The 22,152-nt window shown below is 36.6% G+C and overlaps 1 long non-coding RNA gene across 1 annotated transcript in view; it reads right to left on the bottom strand.

Annotated features, from left to right (window-relative positions):
- Nucleotides 1-22,152, bottom strand: part of LOC128311236 (uncharacterized) — a 445,841-nt gene that overhangs the window by 88,344 nt on the left and 335,345 nt on the right. The window lies entirely within an intron of this gene.

The following is a 22,152-nucleotide window of genomic DNA, read 5'->3' as shown; positions in this document are numbered from 1 at the left end:
CAAAGGTCTGACAAACATCTGAATTTCAGAGAAAGCAAGAAATTTGCTTTCAGCGCAGTAAATCACGCTTTTCAGTAGAATATCCTAAAAATTTAAACATTATCTTTTCAATGTTCTGAAATTACAATACTTATTAAGCTATGTAAGTACAATGTCCCTTCCCTAGTGAATTTTCTTTGGAAATGTTAACAAAGTTTACTTGCCCTCCCCCCTTTTTTGGTACCAACCTTGTACCCGGTGCTGAAGCCAGCACATCTAAAGCATAGTTTTCGCCCTAGAACTTTCACTATATAAATAGCTAAAAGACAAATGCCGTGCAATTACTCTGCATTTGTTCCTAATTGTTCTAATTACCTCACTACTCTAGAAATATTCATTCCTCAGCTTTGCTTTTTGTTGCCTTATTGTGTAGAGAGAGAAAGAGCATTTTTTTTTCTTCACCATAAATGTTTGCTTGTTTGAGGAAGGAGGGGGAATTTCTTCAGTACTGTGTATTAAGCAATGCACTTCCCATAAAGATTACTTTTAAAGTCATCAAATATCTGACATTTATGGTATCAAAATATGAAAGAAGGATTGTGCATGTAGGGTAATGGCAGCACTCACTGCTTTCCATAAAGCACTTTCCATGATGAATTGATTAAACAGGCCAGGAGCAGAGTTAAACAGATTTCCATGGATCTCATCCAGATAGCATTTTTACCAGCCTGTCTTATGCAGTGCCAGGAAAACTGTAAATAAGTTACTGACCCTTCCTTAGAGCAGATACTCCCAGAAAGTTCACTGTGTTTTTAGCTCAAAAGATAAAGGACTTACGGTTTCATCACCATGATTACCATTAGCATCACCTAATGGTCTCATGCTAAATTCCAGACAAAGCATGATGCCAAGGGTAACAAACATTATCTGGAATATTTGCACCAATCATGAAAGGCAAATCATGGTGTCTTCACTTGAAAGGTAAGACAATTGAAGTCCAACATTTTTAAAATGTGTGTGCAACTCCTTGGAATCATGTTTATTTGCTTCCAGACCAGTATTGATTTTTCCTACCATAAGGTGTATCCATCATAAAATGCAACTATCATAAACCACATTTGATGAAATCCTGCTATTTTAAAATCACTAGACAACACTGAGATGATCAAGTTCAACTTTATGAATTTCAACATTCCCATAACTATCTGTTTCATACTATAAAAAGTCAACTAAACATCACATTTTTCCATATGCTCACATTTAAAAAAATTTTTTTAATGTTTATTTATTTTTGAGGGAGACAGAGACAGGACGCAAGTGGGTTAGGAGCAGAGAGAGAGGGAGACACAGAATCTGTGTCTCCACAGGTTCCAGGCTCCGAGCGGTCAGCACAGAGCTGGACGCAGGGCTCGAATTCACGAGCTATGAGATCATGACCTGAGCCGAAGTTGGACGCCCAACCCACTGAGCCACCCAGGCGCCCCTACTCACATTTTTTTTTAATGTGTGGGACCCTTTTTACCTTATATACTCCTTTCCCCTTCACACTTTTTTCAACTAATGGTTATATTCTTGAAAGGCATTGAACAACATGCAGAATAGGATTGTGATCCTGGAGAGAAGGAAACACACACAGTGAACCCCAATAATGCACCATCTTTCTCCCTTGCGGTATTTTGCTGCCACTGATCCAAGCAGATCCAGAATCTCTGAAGGCTGAGGAGGTAGACAAAGGAGTTCCAAGACACTGACAGCGCTGTATCTGCAAGGCAGGAAAGAGCTGTGCAGGATAAGATCAGGGGCAGAAGTATGTGTGGATATTCACTGCAGATATTAAGCTGAGCTGAGTTGGATATTTGGAGGGTTGGACTGAACAGACTGTACCAGAGATGGCTGCTCGGAAATCGAGAGCTGAAAAGTTATGCCAAAGGTACTGTAGTATGAGGTAATGTTCAAATAAAAATAAATAAATAAACAGAAAAACCATATAACCACATCGATAAATGATAAAAGCTCTCAGTAAATTAGGAATAAATGAACATTTTCTCCATATTGCAGGAGGCATCAATGAAAAACCTACTGCTAATATTATATTTAACACTAACTAAATACAAGTTATGTTCACTCTCATCAGTTCTGTTGAACAATGTATGGAGTCCTATCCTGTATAGATGAGCAAAAAAATAGTAAAAGGCATAAAGTTTGAAAAAGAAGTAAAGCTGTCTTTTTTTTTACACATAACATGATCATTTGCATAGAAAATTTTAAGGATTCTATAAAAATTACTATGTGGATTTTAGCATAGAATACAAATTCAATATATGAAAGCAATTGTGTTTCCATATACTAACAACAAACATTTGGAAAATAAATTTTGGAAAAAAATCTCTTTATAATATCAAAACATTACAATGTAAAAAATATCTAAGAACATACGTGCAAAATATCTATACTGAAAATTACAAAGATGGATCAAGAAATTAAAGAACTAAAATTATATTCACGGATTGGAGGATTCATGGTTGTTAATATGTCCATCCTCCCCAAAATGGTATATAAATTCAATGCAACCACTCTCAATATTTCACTAAGCCATGTAGAAGAAAAAGACATACTGATTCTAAAATTTATATAGAAATTCAAGAATACAGAATAGTCAAATGCTCTTTAAAAGAAAAACAAAGTTGGAGTATCACACTATATGAATTAAAGATTTACTATAAAGAAATAGTAATTAAAAAAGGGTAGTATTGACATTAAGATAGAAAACTGTGTCATATGAACAGAATATGTATTCTAGAAACAGAATTCAAGTTCAACCGATTTTTAATAAAGACACTAAATAAATTCGATACAGAAATTTTTATCAAATGATGGTTTAACAACTGGATAAGTCTACAGGAAAATAAAAACAAGGCCACACCACTACTTCACACCATACGCAGAAAATAATTTGAGACGTATATACACATAAACAGAAAACCCCTATGCTTTGAGAAGAAAACAAGGTAGAACATCTTCCTGACCTTGGGGTAGTCTTCATAAGGTGGACATAAAACATACTAATGACACACATAAGAATAATCAATTAGACTCATACAAAATTAAAGCACTCTACTCATCAAATAGTATTGTTAAGAATGTTAATACACAAACTATAGACAGAGGAAAATATTTCCACTACTATGGATCTGATATTTTGTTTATCCAGAATACATGTGAAACTCTTAAGAAAAAAATAAATAAATAAACCACTTAGAAGAGTAAGCAAAAGAATTGAGTGGATATTTCAAAAGAGATGTGTGAGTGGCCAATAACCACATGAAAACGTACTTAACATCATTAGTCATTGGGGAAATGCAAATTTAAATTGTAATGAGAAACCACTTCACAATCACTATCGTGGTTAAGATTTTTTTGAGACTGTTATCACCAAACTACACTATAGAGCAATTAGAACCTCTATACATTGCTGCAAAGACTGTACAATGGTACAACCACATGAGAAAATTCTTTGGCAAGATCTTAAAAAGTTAAACATAAGTCTATCTGAGGACCTGGCAGTTCCAATCCTAGGTATATATGGAAGAGACATGTAAACATACACCCACAAATAGATTTATAGGAGAATATTTATAGTAAACTTACTCATACTAGTGAACACTGTGGATGGATGCAGCCCAAATGACTAGTAAGAGAGAACGGATAGAATCTGTTGCATTTCTAAAAATTATTAATTAACTATCTAAAAGAGAAATTAAGAAAACAGTATCATTTAAAATTGCACCAACAGAATAAAACACCTAGGATTAAATTTAACCAAACAGAATAAAGACTTGTATATTGAAAACCATAGACATTAATGAAATAAATTGAAGATGATACAAATAAATGGACGAATATTCCATGCTAATGTATTGGAATAATTAATATTGTTAAAATGTCCATACTATCCAAAGCAATATACAAATTCAATGTAATCTCTCTCAAAATTCCAATGTCATTTTTCATTGAAATAGAACAATCCTACAATTTGCATGTAACCATAAAGACCCCAAATAACCAAAGCGATCTTGAGAAAAAGCAAAGCTGGAAGCATCACACTTCCTGATTCAAACAATGTTACAAAGTTATGGTAATCAAAATGGTATGGTATTGGCATAAAAACAGACATACAGATCAATGGAACAGAATAAAGACCCCAGAAAAAACCCATACATATATGGCCAATTAGTTTATTATAACAAAAGAAGCAAGAATATACAGAGAGGTGGGGCACCTGAGCAAAGCTCAGTCGGTTAAGCATCTGACTCTTGGTTTCGGCTCAGGTCATGATCTTACAGTTCACGGGTTTGAGCCCCACAGCAGGCTCTGCGCTGACAGCACAGATTGGGATTGGGATTCTCTCTCTCCCTCTCTCTCTACCCCTCTCCTGCTCATGCGCTCTCTCTCTCTCTCTCTCTCTCCCTCCCTCCCTCCCTCCCCCTCTCTCTCTCTCTCTCAAAAATAAATAAATAAACATTTTTTGAAAAAGAATATACAGTGAGGAAAGAACAGTTTCTTCAATAAGTGATGGTGGGAAAAATGGACAGCCACATGCAAAAGAATGTAACTGTATCCCTATCTTACACCATACACAAAAATAAACTCAAAACTGGATGAAAGACTTGAACATAAGATCTGAAACCAGAAAGTTCCTAGAAACATGCTCTGATATTAGTCTTGACAATGATTTTTATGGATTTAACACCAAAAGCGAAGGTAACAGAAGAAAAAACATAAGCATTAATTCTTCATCAAACTAAAAGCTTCTGCATTACAAAGGAAACCATCAGCAAAACAAAAAGACAGCCTACAGAATGGGAGAAAATATTTACAAATCATATATCTGATAAGGGGCTACTATCCAAAATACATAAAGAATGACTGCAATTCAGCAGCAAAAAAGAAGTAAAATCTGATTTTAAAGAAGGGCAGAAGGGGTGCCTGTTTGGCTCAGTTGGTTAAGCTTCTGAGTCTTGATTTCGGTTCCGGTCATGATCTCCCCTCCCTGTTCATGCGTTTGAGCCCTGTGTTGGGCTCAGTGCTGACAGTGCAGAGCCTGCTCAGGATACTTTCTCTCTCCCTCTCACTCTGTCCTTCCCGTGCTTGCATGCATGCTCCCTCTCTTTCTCAAAATAAATAATAAAAATATACTTAAAAAAATAAAAAATAAAATAAATAAAAATAAAAAGTAGGCAGAAGATCTGAATAGGCATTTTTCCAAAGAAGACAAAAGATGGACAGCACATACAAGAAAAGATGCTCTACATCATTTATCATTAAAGAAATGAAAATAAAAATCACAGTGATATATCACCTCACACCTGTCAGAATGGCTATTATCTAAGACTAGAAATAACAAGTGTAAAAAAAAAAAAAGAAAGAAATAACAAATGTTGGTGAGGGTTTGGAGCAAGGGGAACTGTGCACTCTTGGTGAGAATGTAAACTGGTACAGCCACTGTAGAAAACAGTTTGGAAGGTGCTCAAAAATTTAAAAGTATAACTACCATACGATCTAGAAATTTCACTTCTGGATATTTATCCAAAGAAAACACAACACTAATTCAAAAATATATATGCCTCCCCTCTGCTCATGACATCATGACTTACAATAGTCAAAATATAGAAACCACCTAAGTGTCCAATGATAGATGAATGGACAAAAAAAAAGTGGTAAATAAACAATAGAATATTCAACCATCAAAAAGGAATGAAATCTTGCCATTTTCCCACAACATTAACATGGGTGGACCTTAAGGGCATAATGCTAAGTAAAATAGACAGAGAAAGACAAATACCATATAATTTTTCTTATATGAGGAATACACCTATATATACATATATATCATATATATACATATACATATATATGTATATATATACATATATACATATGTATATATATACATATATATGTATATGTATATATATGATATATATGTATATATATGTATATATGTGTACATACATATGTGTGTATATATACATATGTGTATATATGTGTGTGTATATATATACATATATGGGTATATATGTGTGTGTATATGTGTACGTATGTACACATACATATATGTATACACACACATATATGCACATATATGTGCATATGTACATATATGTATACATATACATATATGTATATGTACATATGTATATATATATATCTCAAGCTCATAGATATAGAAAACAGTTTAGTGGTTGCCAGAGGTGATGGGTGGGAGGTGGGAGAAATGAGTGAACTGTTTGTATTTTGTTTTTGTTTAAATAAATTGAGTCGTAATGAGAGAATGGATAAACAAATTTGGTATATACTCAAAAAGAAGACAATAAACAAAACTAGAATTACAGATACATTTAAAAAGTGAACTAATGATTGTAGCATACATTTCTGTGTATCATTGACTTTTTAAAATTATATGTCAACATTCTACATCTTTTTCCTGTGAATAAATTCCTTTAATTCTTTTGTTTAAAAAATGTTTAATTAAAAATGGACTGATTCCTACAATATAGATAAGTCTCCAAAACATGTTGAACAAATAAGACAGACAAAAAAGTGCATATTACAGACTTTCATTTATATGAATTCCACAGACAAAATCTATCTATTTTAGAAATCCACCATTTGTTGCCTTTGGGTGATGGAGACTGACTGGAAAGAGGCAAGAGGGAACTTTTTGGAGTGATTGAAATGTTCTGTATCTTAACTGGAATATTGGCTATATAGGTGTGTGTGCTTGTCAAAATTTATCAGACTCTATAAATAATATCTGTATATTTCAACTGTGTATAAGTTTTAGCTCACCAAAACTAAGAGGAAAATTTGTAGGATAAAATTACATAGCTAAATTCTTAACACTAAAGGAAGAAGGGCATTGACAACTGGAAAATGTGACAGTAAAAAATGCGAATACATTTAATCTCTCCTGGCGAATCAAAGATAACACTGAAAATGTTGGTGAATGTTGCACTTCATATAGCAAGGTAACGCAATACATTTCATTCCCTTTCTTATATATGTCTCATATTATTAAATCTTTTCATTTTGTTGTTGCTCTAAAATGAAAAAGCCATTATATTTTTAACTTTTAAATTAGTTTCAAAACCCTTGAAATATAAATCTTGGCAAAAAATGCACAATTTCTCAAATATCTAGCTGGAGAAAATATTTATTCCAAAAAAGTGAAAGGCTGGGAGGGCAAAGAAAATGGAGAATTTGAATAGAAGTAATGATGTGGTCCTAATTGTAGTGATGAGATTAAACTGCCATGTGGAATGTTTTCTATAAACATAACTCATTTGATTACCATTTCAATTAGCCAAAAATCTGCTTTCACATTGAGCATCAATCTATAATTGAAAAAAAAAAGAAATTTGGTATTTTACACTCAGAAAGGTATGAAGGGAGTGGATTAATGTTTCCCAGGAGATAACATAATGACACTACTCTCTTTTATAACCAAAACGTCAAATAGGAATAAACATTAATTACTATTCTACAGTTATTAAGGACCCACCATGTTCCAAAAACTACAATGTTGGAAATACAAAAGTGATGATAATAAAGTCACAACCCAGGACACGGCCTGGCATAGAGACACCTTATACTCTCTATATAATGTAAATATTTCAATAAGTCTACTGGAGAACGGTTTTGAATTTGTGTTTTAATTTCAGAATTTTTTTGTAGGAAAATTTCAAAAGGAAACAATGTCTTTAAAGGCCCAAAATATACATCCATAAAGATTTATGTTTTAGTATCTACTAAGAAATTAAAAACTATCCAGGTGTCCAAAGAGAGTGAGAGTTTACAAGTCTTGAAACATTTATGCCATGATAATATGTAACAATTAAGCAATAAATATGTAATAGCTTATCAGCATCTCTGACTTTGAACAAGACATTTTATCTTTTCCTATGTTTCAGTTTTTCCATCTAAAAATAGCCCAAAAATATTGTCTTCACTGTTCTTGCAGATTTGGGGATGAATAAAAACTAGCTTGAAAATATAAGCACAAAAGGATCAAATTATTAAAATTTTAAAACCCACTTTCTAAATTATTTTTTTCATTTTGAAATAGAAGGTGTGTGTGTGTGTGTGTGTGTGTGTGTGTGCATGTGTGTGTGTGCGTGCCCATGTGATGCACACAGGCAGGCAGGAGAGGGCAGAGGGAGAGAAAGAATCTGAAGCAGGTTCCATGCTCAGCATGGAGCCCAACGTGGGGCTCAATCTCACAACCCTGGGATCATGACCTGAACAAAAATCAAGAGTTGGACACTCAACTGACTGAGCCACCCAGGTGCCCCGAAAACCCACCATTTTAATAAAATGGGAAATCAGTAAGTGAAATCATTTCCTCTTTATCACAAAATTCCACATTCCTAGACTTAATACATATTATTTTTACGATTAGAAAACTGGTAAAAACGATAGAGTAAAAAAAGTCTGCTCTAGTCCTGTGGGGTTTTCCTACATTGGCTTTTCAAACTGAAGAGGTTTTTATATGCATTTTCAGCTCACCATCACACAAATGCCTAAATAGGGAGATCTGTTATCCATTGCCCTGGTTTGCACATAATGATCCTACATTTTTCTCATGAGAACACTTCAGACTCCATTTTCATTATCACACCCACTTCATAATTCTTGTTTTAGCTCATATTATGGAAAAAGCAGAATATACAAACCTATTTCAATCTTACTTTAGTTTATAGAATAAAGCACCCAAAGAAGCATAAATACATAACGCACAGTGCTGGCACAGTTTCACCTGCCACAGTTCTGCTTACCTCTTAATAAAATGGCAGAAGTGGGATTTATTCAGACTTTAGATAAGAGAACATAAAAAGGATATCCTTAGGTTGGAGTGGAGTCTCCACCGCATTCAGAATGGCCATTTAATTAGTCCTTCCTTTCAACTTTAGCCCATTATCCTTAGCATTGTTCATGTTGCTGCATTGAACAGAAGTCTGCCTTTTTGAAATGAACTAGTAGGTTATTTTTATTAGGTAATGAGTGAAAAGTTTGCAGGAGTAAAAAAGCAAAGCTAAATAAATAAATAAACAAATAAATAAATAAACAAATAAATAAATGTGTTCCAGAAAGTTCTATTCAATATTCCTTAAAATAATATTATGTAATAATCAAATGTTATCACACCCAGTTGGTAAAGTCCAGGCAGTCATCTGAGAAAACTACACCCCTAACCCCACCTTAGTTTAGACTGACAAAAAAAAAAAAAAAAAAAAAAAGGTTATCTTCAATCATGCCCTGTAAACCTGATCTGGTTCACTACTGTTCTCCCTCTTTTATACCCCGATGATTGATAGGAATGACATCCAATCACTTGCCCTTTCCTTTCTGGGACTCTGAGAAATGGGCTTTCACTGTTTTCTAACAGAAATATTATCAAGTGGCAAACAAAAAGCAAATAAAAAATTTCACCAAATACAGCATTGAGACTAAAGACTATCTTTTTCTTGGCCCCTTCTTTTGTTGTAGCTCAAGAACTAATCTCTTGGGAAGAGAGTGGTCTAAGCACTGCTCTTTCAGTTAAACAAATCTGTACAATCACCAAATAGAGTAAGCATCACAACAGAGCAAATCAGAGAAAAATTATGCTAGGTCTGCTTCTGCAGGATTCCCTGAGAGTGTCCCAGCCTTCAGATTCACATGACCTATTCTAGGGACAACATGGTCTGCCACCTGAGAGAGATGAAAGATGCTTCAGGCACAGTGCTCTAATCTGTAAGATTGAATGTGAATACTTCCAAAACTCTGCCATATTGAATTAAATAGTATTTCCTATCTACGTTTTTTTTTTTTTTGGAAAGGCCATAGTCTTGGAAATAATCAATTTCTCTCTCTCCCTCAACCCACAAATCAAACAAATCACCAGATCCTTTAGCTTTTGCATTATAAACATATTTTAAGTCAATCCACTCTTCTCAGGTTCCTTCTTCATTGTCCCTGCTCAGGCTCAGATCAATACACTACCTGTTGAGATCATGGATCTTATGTCTAACCCCCAACATCTTCTACACCACTGTCCATACAATCATCACACAGTGAATGTCAGTCTTTCCATGCCACAGACACTCTTGAAACCTGCCAGAGTTTCCATATTTCTTTTAGAACAAGGTCCATGTACCCTACCATAGTGCAACCACAAATTCAGAGACCAAAGTCACCCCTGGGGCTAAGGCAGGGCTCTGCAGTCAAAGGCACTTCCATTCTAGTCCCTGCTCTGCTGGTCACTTGGCCTAGGTAGTATAAGCAGTCTCTACCCACAGCACTGATGCGAAGGTTTACTCAAACACTTAGTTATAGAATTTCCTTACAGTTGCCAAGAATAAAGTAAGCTTTCAAGAAACATTAGCTCCTTATTATTATCATTAACACTACTTTGATAAAACAATCTATGTGGTGTGTGTGTGTGTGTGTGTGTGTGTGTGTGTGTGTGTGTGTGTGTTTGGTCCACTAGTACTTTCTTCTTTACTTTCTCTCTATATTCAAGGAACTTGCAAGTTATTTCTTCCTCCCTGCCTGTGTCATTGCCCCATCATGGTCATAGCTCTGTGCCTATTTCCCCAAGGCAGGTGGGTGTTGGTGGTCAGGAAAATAGAATTTTCTGGCCAGTCTCTCAATATACGTGTAAGCCTCAGAAAAATTTATGTGTTGTTGAACAAAGCTTTAAGAAACTTGTAAGAAGTGTTCCCTACAGTCCCTACAGTCTAAATAGAAATTCTATCTGGGATAGTAGATGAGAGACCAGAAGAGAAAGTTTTGTGAAGAGAAAGTTTTGTGAAACTCTGGAGCAGCAAGGGCTGGCTCTGCTTTCTGTCTGCTTCCTAGAAAGCTGGCAAGACCCACATGGGAAACAGCTGCCTACTGCATTGAGGGAGACAGGTTCTCCAGAGCCTGCACGGAATTTAGCTCACAGTTCATGATCAGTTGTTATTGATAGTAATATACCTGAAGTGAGCTATTTACAGCTGGTGATGGACAAACCAGACACAGAGCTGGACCATGGTCCCGCTCTCATGGACCCAGTCCATTTCCTAAGAATCCTTTTTCTTCATTCTTCAATTAGACACTTTACTCCTAATATTCATATCTTTCTCTCCAGCTCACAGCCTCCATGGATATTAGAGCGACGAGGTAAAAATTGCCACCCTGGAACAGGTGTTCCCATATTCTTAAATCACACTTGGGACAAGATGAGTTACCAAAAAAAGATTGCTATTTTAATGATGCTCATCACAGTCATGACTGGCTCAGGGCTTTCAAATCTCCTCCCTCAACTGCAGCAAATTTAGAAAGCCTGCATTTTTTTCAAAGCATTCTAAAAGATTCAACAGTTTTCTCCATGTAATCAGAGACACTAATTATCAAGCCTATTTCAGATAAAGTAGTAGTTAATGCCAATTTATCAAGATGGGAAATGAATCTGATTTTATTTCTATTGCAACTGCCCAAAGGCAGGTGTCTTAAGGCAAGTATATTTAGTTTAATGAGACTCCAGGGGATAAACAGTCTAAGTTTGAGCACCCTCATTATGCATCAGCAAATACAGTGACCTGCCTGCTGCAAGAATTCAATTTATATTTACACAAAACATAGCCATAGCAAGTCCACTGATATAAGTGTAAGATATAGGAGCTTCCTCCTCCAGATGGAATTTGTGCAATGCTACTCCAATATTTATATTTTGAGTTTAATTTGGAAGTAATTTCTGGTCTAAATGCTTCTTTCCTCACCTCTTTTAAGCCATTTCACAAAGCTATTATTTTCTAATTTTCAGGGATAGAAAGGAGGCTAGAGTGACTCAATTTCCAAGTATTTTATACTTTATTCTTTAACATGTTCTCATCATAAAACTGTCAAGGGTTTACTGTCATGCAGATTCAAGGCTACTCAATACAGAGCCCCTAGAAAATACAGATGAATGTAAGAAAATATTCACCCATTATTCCAGTAACCAGAAGTAATCTTTGGCCATATTTTGGTGGGTCAGTCATCTGTAGTTCATTGGACTTTTACCAGCAAACTAAGTTAATTGGAAAGAAAAGACCAGAATGAATAAACACCCATGAAATGTTGGGAATTCATTATTGGAGGATTGTGCCTAAAAAGAAAGATACCACGGGTAGTATACCTGAGCTGAATTTGGGGGCCACAGCCCTGCGTGGATGGTACCTCCCTTAACTACACCCTACCCCAATTTCTGAGGTCTCACTATGATTTGGAAGAACACAGATGGGAAACTACTCTAAAAAATATTCAGTAAAGTTATAATACATAAGTAAATGGCATACAGATCAAAGGCAGGGTTGGGGAGAGAGAGAAAGGAAAAGAGGGGAAGAGAAGGAGAGAAGGGGTGAGAGGAAGAAGACAAATTTGAGAATTCTAGTTCTATTCTCAGGTACATGGATTTATTTCATTTCTTGATCCCCTGAAGTTAGAGTAGCCATGTAATTTACCTTGACTGGTGGAATCATGGGTGGTTATTTTCCTTTGTGTTTGTAAGAGCTAGTGTGAATAAGCCATGCTCTTTTCCCCTCTTTCATGGTGACTAGAAACACTCCTGATTACAGTTGCCCGGCAGTGTGGAGTACAAGGGAGGATAATGCAAAGAACCTTCCACTGACCTATGGGGCACATGGGGGGAGAGCAAGACACAAACCTTTTCTAGTAAAACCACAGAGGCTATTTATTACCACAGCATAACCTAGGCTACCTTTACTGATACAAAGAGTAACAGTAGTCAGATACAGCTACAACCATTAGTTCTCACATCTGTGTCATTGCATTAGGGTTCAAGAGTGGGATTTGAGGACACTAATATTGGAGACTGAAAACATGGTGGTCCACCTTATGCAGAGATTGAATTGTCACCTGTAGTTCTTAGAAGGCAGAACATGTTCCTAACAAACTAAGGCTCTAGGAGGAAAGGAGAGAAAACAAAATGTTGGTAGCATATGTGCTGGTTAACTGCCGGCTCTGTTTGGAAAAGTAACATAAGCAAAAGATAATTTCAGGAAATAATTAGTTTGTAAGCAGAGAATTAATGGGAACACAAGAGTTCACAAATTCAGAGATTCACAGAGTTCAGAGGCAAGTGCTTCTCAACCCAAAACTAGTGGTGGCATGGGGTATGCCGAGAGTGTTCTATTAAAACCCAGGATCGAGGCACCCGGGCGGCTCAGTCCATTGAGCATCTGATTCTTGGTTTCGGATCAGGTCATGATCTCACAGTTCGTGAGAGTCAGGCTCTGTGCTAGCAGTGTGGAGGCTGCTTGGGATTCGCTCTCTCCCTCTTTGTCTGCTCTTCCTTTGTGTGCGTGCGCTCTCTCTCTCTCTCTATCCAAATAAATAAACATTTTTTAAAAAATAAAAATAAAAACCTAAGATCAAGTCAAGGGTATAGTTACTATCCCCTTATTCAAATTTCTCAATTCATTAATTTCTATTAAAATAAAAAGCAGGGCACCTGGCTGGCTCAGTCAGTAGAGCATGTGACTCTTAATCTCGGTGTTGTAAATTTAAGCCCCACAGTGGGTGTAGAGATTACTTAAAGAAACAAAATCTTTAAGTATATATATACATATATACATATATATATACACATATATATGTATATATGTATATATATTTGTATGTATATATGTATATATATATATATATATTTGATATATATATGAAGATCAAACAAAGGATTGGCAGTAGTAAGTCCTTTAATTTGACAAAGTGGTTAAGAGCCATGTGACTAAGTGTAGCTTTCTCTCTGAAGCTCAGTAAACTCAAGCTACCCACAATGAAATCACAGAAGATGCGGAGATCAAGAGTGGTAGTGTAAAGATGCATCACAAATTCATAAGATTATATATCCAGAAAGAACTGTGAGTATCTGTGGGTCTTTGCATCAAAAGGAATGACCGCTAGACCGGAAGAACTGCTATGGTCTAAATGTTTGTGTCCTCCCCAAATTCACATGTTGAAGCCCTAATCTTCAATGTAATGGTGTTTAGAGATAGAGCCAATGGGAGGTAATTCGAGTATGGAGCTCCCATGATGGGATAAGTGTCCTTCTAAGAAGAGATGAGAGCATATTCTGTCTCTCTGCCACGTGATTGTAAAGCAAGAAGGTGGCTGTCTACAAACCAGGAAGATGCCCCTCACCAATCACCAAATCTGCCAGGACCTTGATCTTGGCCTTCCCAGACTCCAGAACTATGAGAAATAAATGTTTGTTGTTTAAGCCCCCCGGTCTATGGTTTTCTTGGTAGAACAGCCTGAACTGACTAAGACACATACAGACTAGTCCACATTAATCAGACATCCTAAACTTTTAGCTAAATAATGCAAAGGGATACAACTTTTGGGTTCTGCCTCTTGAGGCGGATACAGCAGACCAGAGGCCCCAGCTGACTGAGATGGATATATAGTGACAGAATGAAATAAACCGCTGTTTAAAATGGCTTAAACCACTTAAAACTCTGAGTTGTCAGGGTTTCTTTAACCACAGAATAACCTAATTCATCCTGATAGACAAATAAACATAAATGTTTCTGAATGTTGGAATATGAGAGATATGCTTTTACTTCATATGTGTTTGTGCTTCTTTTAAAATGAACATACATTAACGGTGCCTGGGTAGCTCAGTCTGTTGAGCATCCAACTCTTGATTTCAGCTCAGGTCAGGATCTCACAGCTCATGAATTCGAGCCCCACATCAGGCTCTGCACTGGCAGTGTGGAGCCTCCTTGGGATTCTCTGTCTCCCTCTCTCTCTGTCCCTGCCCCGTTCACACTGCCTCTCCCTCTCTCAAAATAAATAAATAAACTTTAAAATGAACATACATTATTTATGTAGCAAAAAGATACAAAGTTTAAAAACCACTGCTTTTTTAATGCCACTGGATATAAAACAACTTAGAATTAACATGAACATAAAAAGTTAACAAAAATAAAATTTTAATAAAAGTACCAGGATAATAGTTAGGTATTTGGAAGCAAAAAGAGAAAGAAAAAAAAAGTGTAAACTTTACTTTCATCAATACAAAATAAATTCTTGAAATCCTTACATCAACCAAAATAACTTTATTTTTATTTCTGTTAATTATTGGAATTGGGGTAATGCCAATAATAAAAAAAAATAGCATATCTCTTATAATGAGCAGAGTACTATTCTTAGAGCCTGACATATATTAACTCATTAATCCCAACAACAACTCTATCCACCTAGTTATTACTATCTATTACCATTCCTGCTTCATATATAAAGAAACTAAGAAACTGGGAGGCTAAATAAAATACCCAAGATTACACAGTTAAAAAGTGAAAGCTGCAAATTGACTTCAGGATCTGTGATCTTAACCACTATTATGTCTATATTGCCTCTCAGATCATCTGAGTTAATGATTCATTAGGATAATACTCATTTGAAAAGTTTTCTGTGTCTAAAATTATTGGAGAATTCTCTTTTATAACATTTTGTTCTTATTTCCTATTTTCGTAAGCAAAATAGAAAAATGAATATGCTGATAGTAGTGAAAAGAAACATATGAAGTTAATACAATTGAGAAAAATATGGAAATCATTAAGCACAACAAATTGTTGAATCTGAATCCTCAATTGGAGGCAAATTGGACCTTTGAATCTAAGCCAACTATCTGTGTGTTCAACTATGAACAAAAACAACAGAACGGAAAAACATCTTGGAAATGCAGGAAATATCTTATTGTTAGTTGGACCTCAAAAGAGAGACACTAAAACTTCTGGAAAAATGGGAAAGGACATATGAATTTGCACAATCCCATTCCTGAGACAGGCTGAAATTAACAGGATTCAAACAAAAGGAAGGAAGAAACTAAAAAATGGCTGCAACCTATGTTACAGCTTGGAAGAATCTGTACAGAAGAGGTCTTTATCTCTGTTGGATGAAACTTTTTTTTAATGTTTATTTATTTTTGAGAGAGAGAGAGAGAGAGAGAGCATGCCCATGAGTGGGGGAGGGGCATAAAGAGAGGGAGAGAGAGAATCCCAAGCAGGCTCTGGCTGTCAGTGCAGATCCCGATGCCGGGCTCAAATTCACAAACCGTGAGATCATGACCTGAGCTTAAATGAAGAGTCACACACTTAACCAACTGCACCACCCAGGCACCCCTGTTGGATAAAAGTTCTGAGTGAAATGTCAGATCGGCCAGATCTCCATCCTGCGGTCAGTTTTGCAAGTGACCCTTTCCTTACTGCTGTCTCATATGTCCACGAATGCCAGCTCCCCTATCCCTCACCCACTCAGAGTGTACAGGGAATATTTGCTGCTGTTGGGAAACTTCTCTTCAACTCAGCCACCACTGTCCCCCCACCCCGATTTATGTGGCTATCTTGCCCCGAGCCTTCCACCATAGGCTCCGTTTAGTGTCTCCTTAATCCTTCCAGGTGCAGCTTTCTGCTATACTATGACAGATACTTGTTAGAGTACAGACACCTTTCCAGAAGCATCTGCTACCATCAGAGACATCATTCCCCATATCAAACTACTGTTTGTTCGTATAATGTGGACTTTCTTTTACATGATTCCCAGAAGCCAAACTCTTTTAAAGGGAGGTGAATTAATATACTATTACTACTACTACTAAATAGTAACAACAGTGCTAATAAAGATAATATTTGCCCTAGATTCCATTAATTAATGATAGATGCAGGTTGGGACTTGGATCACCTGGATTATGAGTCCATTATGCTATTGTCCTTAACAGCACCTTCTGCACCATGTCAGAAATTCCTGAGTGCTTTTTTTTTTTTTTTTTTTACAGATTCCAGAAATGATACAACTCTTCCCTATTTGCAATGTTTCTTACGTCAGGATTTGGGGTAAGGAGAGGGGCAGAGGTAGGGAGGACACTGGTGCTCAGCTGCTTTCTTATTTACTGGAAGATTTCATTGTGCACCGTTGATTTTGATGGCAAATATACACTTTTCTTAGCTCTGTCTAGACACAAATAAATAAAGAGCAACATTTACTCTAAATCCACAATCGCTCAAATAGTATCTTCTATTCTCAGCTATCAGTCTTCTCCTTGTAATGGTTCTAAAATTTGTCACTTCTGTAAGGGTGAATTGCTCCCCAGAGGCTAAATAAAGGGAAAAAAGAAAGACTCCCCAGAGCTGTTTGCCTTTCAAGATTAAATACATCAAGTTTGCGGTCAGAGTTGGAGGTGTTTCTTTACTTTTAAAACAATTTTATTGAGTTAAAAATATCTCCTGAGTGGGTTCATGTTCATTACAGGAAACACAGGGGTGGAAAAAATGCCATGCCAAGGATCTGAACAATGTTCATTGCAGCGTTATAACAAAAGGATACGAATGAGTTTTCTACAGTTTCCTGATGTTTTCAGACGCCTCGGTAGCTGGGACCATGTGAGATCGCTTAGTTTTCCACTGTGATCAAATTATTTTTTTCATTTTGGTCATGCCTTGGAAACTAATGAAAGATTTTTGATATGTCATGTTAAGATAATCACATTAAAATATTAGAATTTTTCTTTTATAATGTACATGCTCTCCATTTCTTCTTTTCTAAGCTTGTCTTTCTTCTAACTTTTGCACCCAGTTGACTTACTCCCTCTCCCATTCACTATTCATTAGTTACCATTTGACACAGAGCTGTTGAAACGCAAATGTCCTGGGTAGCCTGGGTGGCTCAGTCAGTTGAGCATCTGACTCTTGATTTCAGCTCAGGTCATGATCTCAGGGTTTGTGGTATCGAGCCCTGCATCTGACTCTGTGTTGACTGCATGCAGCCTTCTTAGGATTCTCAGTCTCTCTCTCTCTCTCTCTCTTTCTCTCTCTCAAAATAAATAAACATTAAAAAAAAGCACAAATATCCCTAAAAAGCCTATCTAAATGTGGTTCCTTAGTAAACACATTATCAAACATTTCTTCTGGATGCTTGCCCCAAATAAATTGTTAACCTGATATCTGGAAGCAAACAGCGGGGTCAGCCGTGGTGACCCCTATGTAGGAAGGGGACTTGTCATTTCAAGGAGTGTAATGGAGAAATAAACAAATTATCCCTTTTGTGTCATTTACTATCGAGAATATGCTCCAAAAATGTGTTGTTGGTGTATTAAAAATGCAAAAATTTAGTAAAATGTGGGTGTTCTCTGTTTTGCTCACAGACATTGCTCATTAATATCTTGTGGGGATATTAGCATAGACCTTCATGTTTTCAGCCTTTTTTCAAATAATAATGTATCAGGAGTTTCTTTTCCAAATCCTCAGGAGGTAAAGCAACATATAAATTGAAGTTCTCATTATCAAAGGCAGTCTCATTTCAGACCAGTCTGTCGAGGGACCACAGTTCTAATTTACATGCCGCCAAAAGCTGCACATCCCTCTGGTGCTGTCTGAGGTGTGCAGTGTTATGGTGAGAGAATCTCTATGGCTGGATTTGCCACTGAAGTTGAAAGGTTAATGGTATTGACCGAATGAGATGAGAGGAATTTCATCTGACTGCATGGTAATAATAATGAGTTACTATTTCATCTAAGCCTTTGCTTGTTAGAAATAAGGAACTTTCTTCTACAGAAAGTATTTAGAAAGAAAGAATGGAAGGAAAGAAGAGAGGGAGGGTGGGAGGGAAGGATGAAGAAAGAAAGAAATTCTGGACTGCAAGTTCCAGCTATTTCATTCTTTGAAGGATTACAATTTGAATGTTTTAACCTTACTTAAACATAAAATGTCGACATATCAAAGTTTATTATAAATAAATTCTACCATGATAACGGAGCCATGCTAAATAGTTCTGCTCAAAAATTTTAAAATAATTTGCAACTACTTCCAAAGAGATCATCTTACCAATTTATCGAGGAGACTGGTATCACCCTGACAGGTTTAAAAACTTTTAAAACATTTTTAGAGAAAGCAAAGGTAAGAATAAAAAGTAGAATTTAATGTTCACGTTTTTACCCACTCTTTAGAGTTCTCTGAACCTCTTCACTCCAAGTCTATTTGCATGCAGTAAACATTCATAGGAAGCCTCTCCTCTGGGTCGGCTTCTTCACTCCTATAGGTGGTACAGAAATCACTCCAGAAGGAATCGGAATAGGATGTGAAAATATAAGACAGATGCCTAACCAAGCAGAACAGGGCAACAAGAGACAGAATGGCCAACCACCCCACAGGGTGCTTCTGTAACCACATCCAATGAGAAGGGACACTCAGAATGTGGCCTGGTAATCATGGAAACAAGGAACACTTTTGGTCCTCTGCTGTTATCCTCTGCTTTTTTTGGTTTTAGGTTTTCTTGTTCTTTCTCTTTTTTTCACTTTGTCTTTATTTTGTGCTCTAAATTCCCTTGTGCTTAAAAAAAAAAAGCCCACGCACACAAAAAAATAAGAAGTAAAATACCTGCCACATAATGGCAAACATGCATGGATTTATTCTATAAGGGGCTACGTCTAATTTTCAAATGTTAAAAATCTCCATGCCCTATGTTTTTCTACTTATAAATGTTGAAATGGTAAAAGAACTTCTTTAGAGAGAAGAAAAATAATACAGGTCAGAAATTTGGATCCAGATAAAGAAAGAGCATTAGGAAAGGAACACATTCGGTACAAAAAGTCTTTTACTTTTCTTATTCTTAATCTAACAAGTAACAGTTTATTCAAAACAGCAATAGCAACAATGTATTCAGTGATTAGAGCTGATGGAAAGTGAAATCAATGACAGCAATATTGTAGGGAGAGATGAATCGGGAATGTACTGTTAGAAAGTACTTAACAACATCTGTGTCTCCCTCTCTCTCTGCCCTTACTCCACTCATGGTCTGTCTCTCTCTCTCTCTCTCTCTCTCTCTCTCTCTCTCTCAAAATGAATAAATATTTTAAAAAGTTTTAAGAAAAATAAAGTACTTCACAACACGAGGCAGTACAGTGTTATTTAAAAAGTGGACTTACATTAGTTATGTATATATTTCAAATTCTGGGTCAACCATTAAGACTATTTTTAAGTTTAGTTATTTTATTTTTGAGAGAGAGAGAGTGGGGGAGGGGCAGAGACAGAATCCCAAGTAGGCTCCTGGCTACTGGCACAGAGCCTGATGATGAGGCTCGAGCCCACGAACCATGAGATCATTACCTGAGCTGAAACCAAGAGTCGGAAGCTTAACCAGCTGAGCCACCAGGTGCCCCTAAAAATACTGTTAAAGAGTATAATTGATATGGTAAAAGGAGAGGAAATGGAATTGTATAAAATCATCAACTGAAACCAGAGAAGGGGAAAAAAGAGTGGAAGAGAAAATAAGAAACAAACAATGAGGACAACAAATGGAAAAAATTTATAAATATGTATTCTGAGTCCAGGATATTGGGAAAATCACAGGTGATGATCTGAGAGGTTGTCATACAGCAAGAAACTTACCATTCTGTAGAGCCCCTGCCCAACTCTTCATATGCTTGAGCAATTCCTCAGAGCGTTTTCCCCTCATATGTTCTATTGAATTATAGCGCGGCCTGAGTATCACAGATGGCCACTCGATGCGGGACCTGGAGGCATCTCTGAAAGTTGTTTGATCAATCAACCCAACTTCCCTTCTGGCATGCTCACAATGAGGAGGTGTGTTGTATCTATTTTTCCTACTTATAAATTAAAAATAAGTGCTTCAGCCTATCAAATATATAGTCAACTTTCAAATTTTCCCATTTCTTCACAAACGTGTTGCTTGTATTTGAAGTTTGATGTAAAAACCTGCCTAAAGCTCATGCATCCCATTGCTTGCTGTGTCCCTCAAGTGTCTTTTAATCTATAGGTTTCCCTGCCCTTCTGTCTCCTTGCAATTTATTTTCTGAGTAAATCAGATTACATGCCTTATCAATATTCTCAGATGCTGGATTTTGTCGCTCACATCTCCATGTTACCTTTTTTTTTTTAACACGTTCTTCTGTCTCCCTCGTTTTCTGCAAACTGGTCATTAGATCTAGAATCTGGATCAGATTCAGGTTCCATTTTTTATTAAGAACTCTTCATTGGTTTCGGTCAGATGCATATCTTCTGCATCACTTGTGCAAAGCCACAAATCCACCTCCTTTGCCCCCCTCTCTCATGTTGAACGCTGAAGCCTCATTGCTCACTCACCTTACCTTGGATCTGCATTGTCCTTTACCCTGAAGCTGCGATTTCCTTCCTGGACCTAAAAGAATCTGTCCAAATTTGAGAGTGACCATTCCCAGAAATGCTCGCTCTTATGCCTGTGCCAGCAGGTGATGACATCACATCATCATTCACGTCTGATGTACTCAGGAGTGAAGGTGCTATCTCTCCTCTAACATTAAGAGCTTGGAGTCTTAGGGAGGTAGAGATTCCACAGCATGGACACCTAGCCCTCAAGGGAGGGTGATCTCAAAATCTGGGTTCACTTGGCTTCTTCTGTAATATCGCCTTTCCAGATGCACCACACAGCACAAGTGTGGGGCAGTGGCCATCCTGAAAATTGAATGGGGCTATAAGCAAAGAACCAGGGCGTGTTTGATCTCAGGTCTTCTACTTTCTTACTGTCTGTGTGACCTTAGAAAAGTCACTTAACTTTGCTGAGTCTTCTTCTCCTCACCTCCATAATAGGAATGACATTACATTCTCAAAATTTTAATTGCATACTGTGTTAATTAAAGCATAAAACACATTTAAAAGTATAGAGTGAAATACAAGTATAAGGTTGCTATTTAGCATTTCTGTAACTATATATCAGATGTCATTAGACGGTTGGCATAAATGGGACCCAGCCTAGATGAAACATGAGGGAAGAAAAGGAATAGACATCCTTCACTACGCACCAAGTACTTCATGTATGAAGAAAAGCATAAGGAGATAGTAAAGGAAGAGAAGCAGTATTTCATGCAATCTGCATGCTTGAGGTTTTCATTGCTTGCCCTCACTAAAATCAAGTTCAACTAGCTGTAAACACTTTTACATGTCACCTCAACACACTTTATCTTTTTGAAAGCTCAGAAAAACTCTATAAGGTTATTATTATCCCCATTATGAAGAAGAGGAAACAACTGAAATTCAGAGCAACTTACCTGAATTCAGTTTAGATTTCCATCCTAAGAAAGACTGTGTTGGTTAT

This window comes from Acinonyx jubatus, chromosome A3, assembly GCF_027475565.1.
Source record: "Acinonyx jubatus isolate Ajub_Pintada_27869175 chromosome A3, VMU_Ajub_asm_v1.0, whole genome shotgun sequence".
Lineage (NCBI taxonomy): Eukaryota > Metazoa > Chordata > Mammalia > Carnivora > Felidae > Acinonyx > Acinonyx jubatus.
This window is presented reverse-complemented; position numbering and strand designations above follow the sequence as displayed.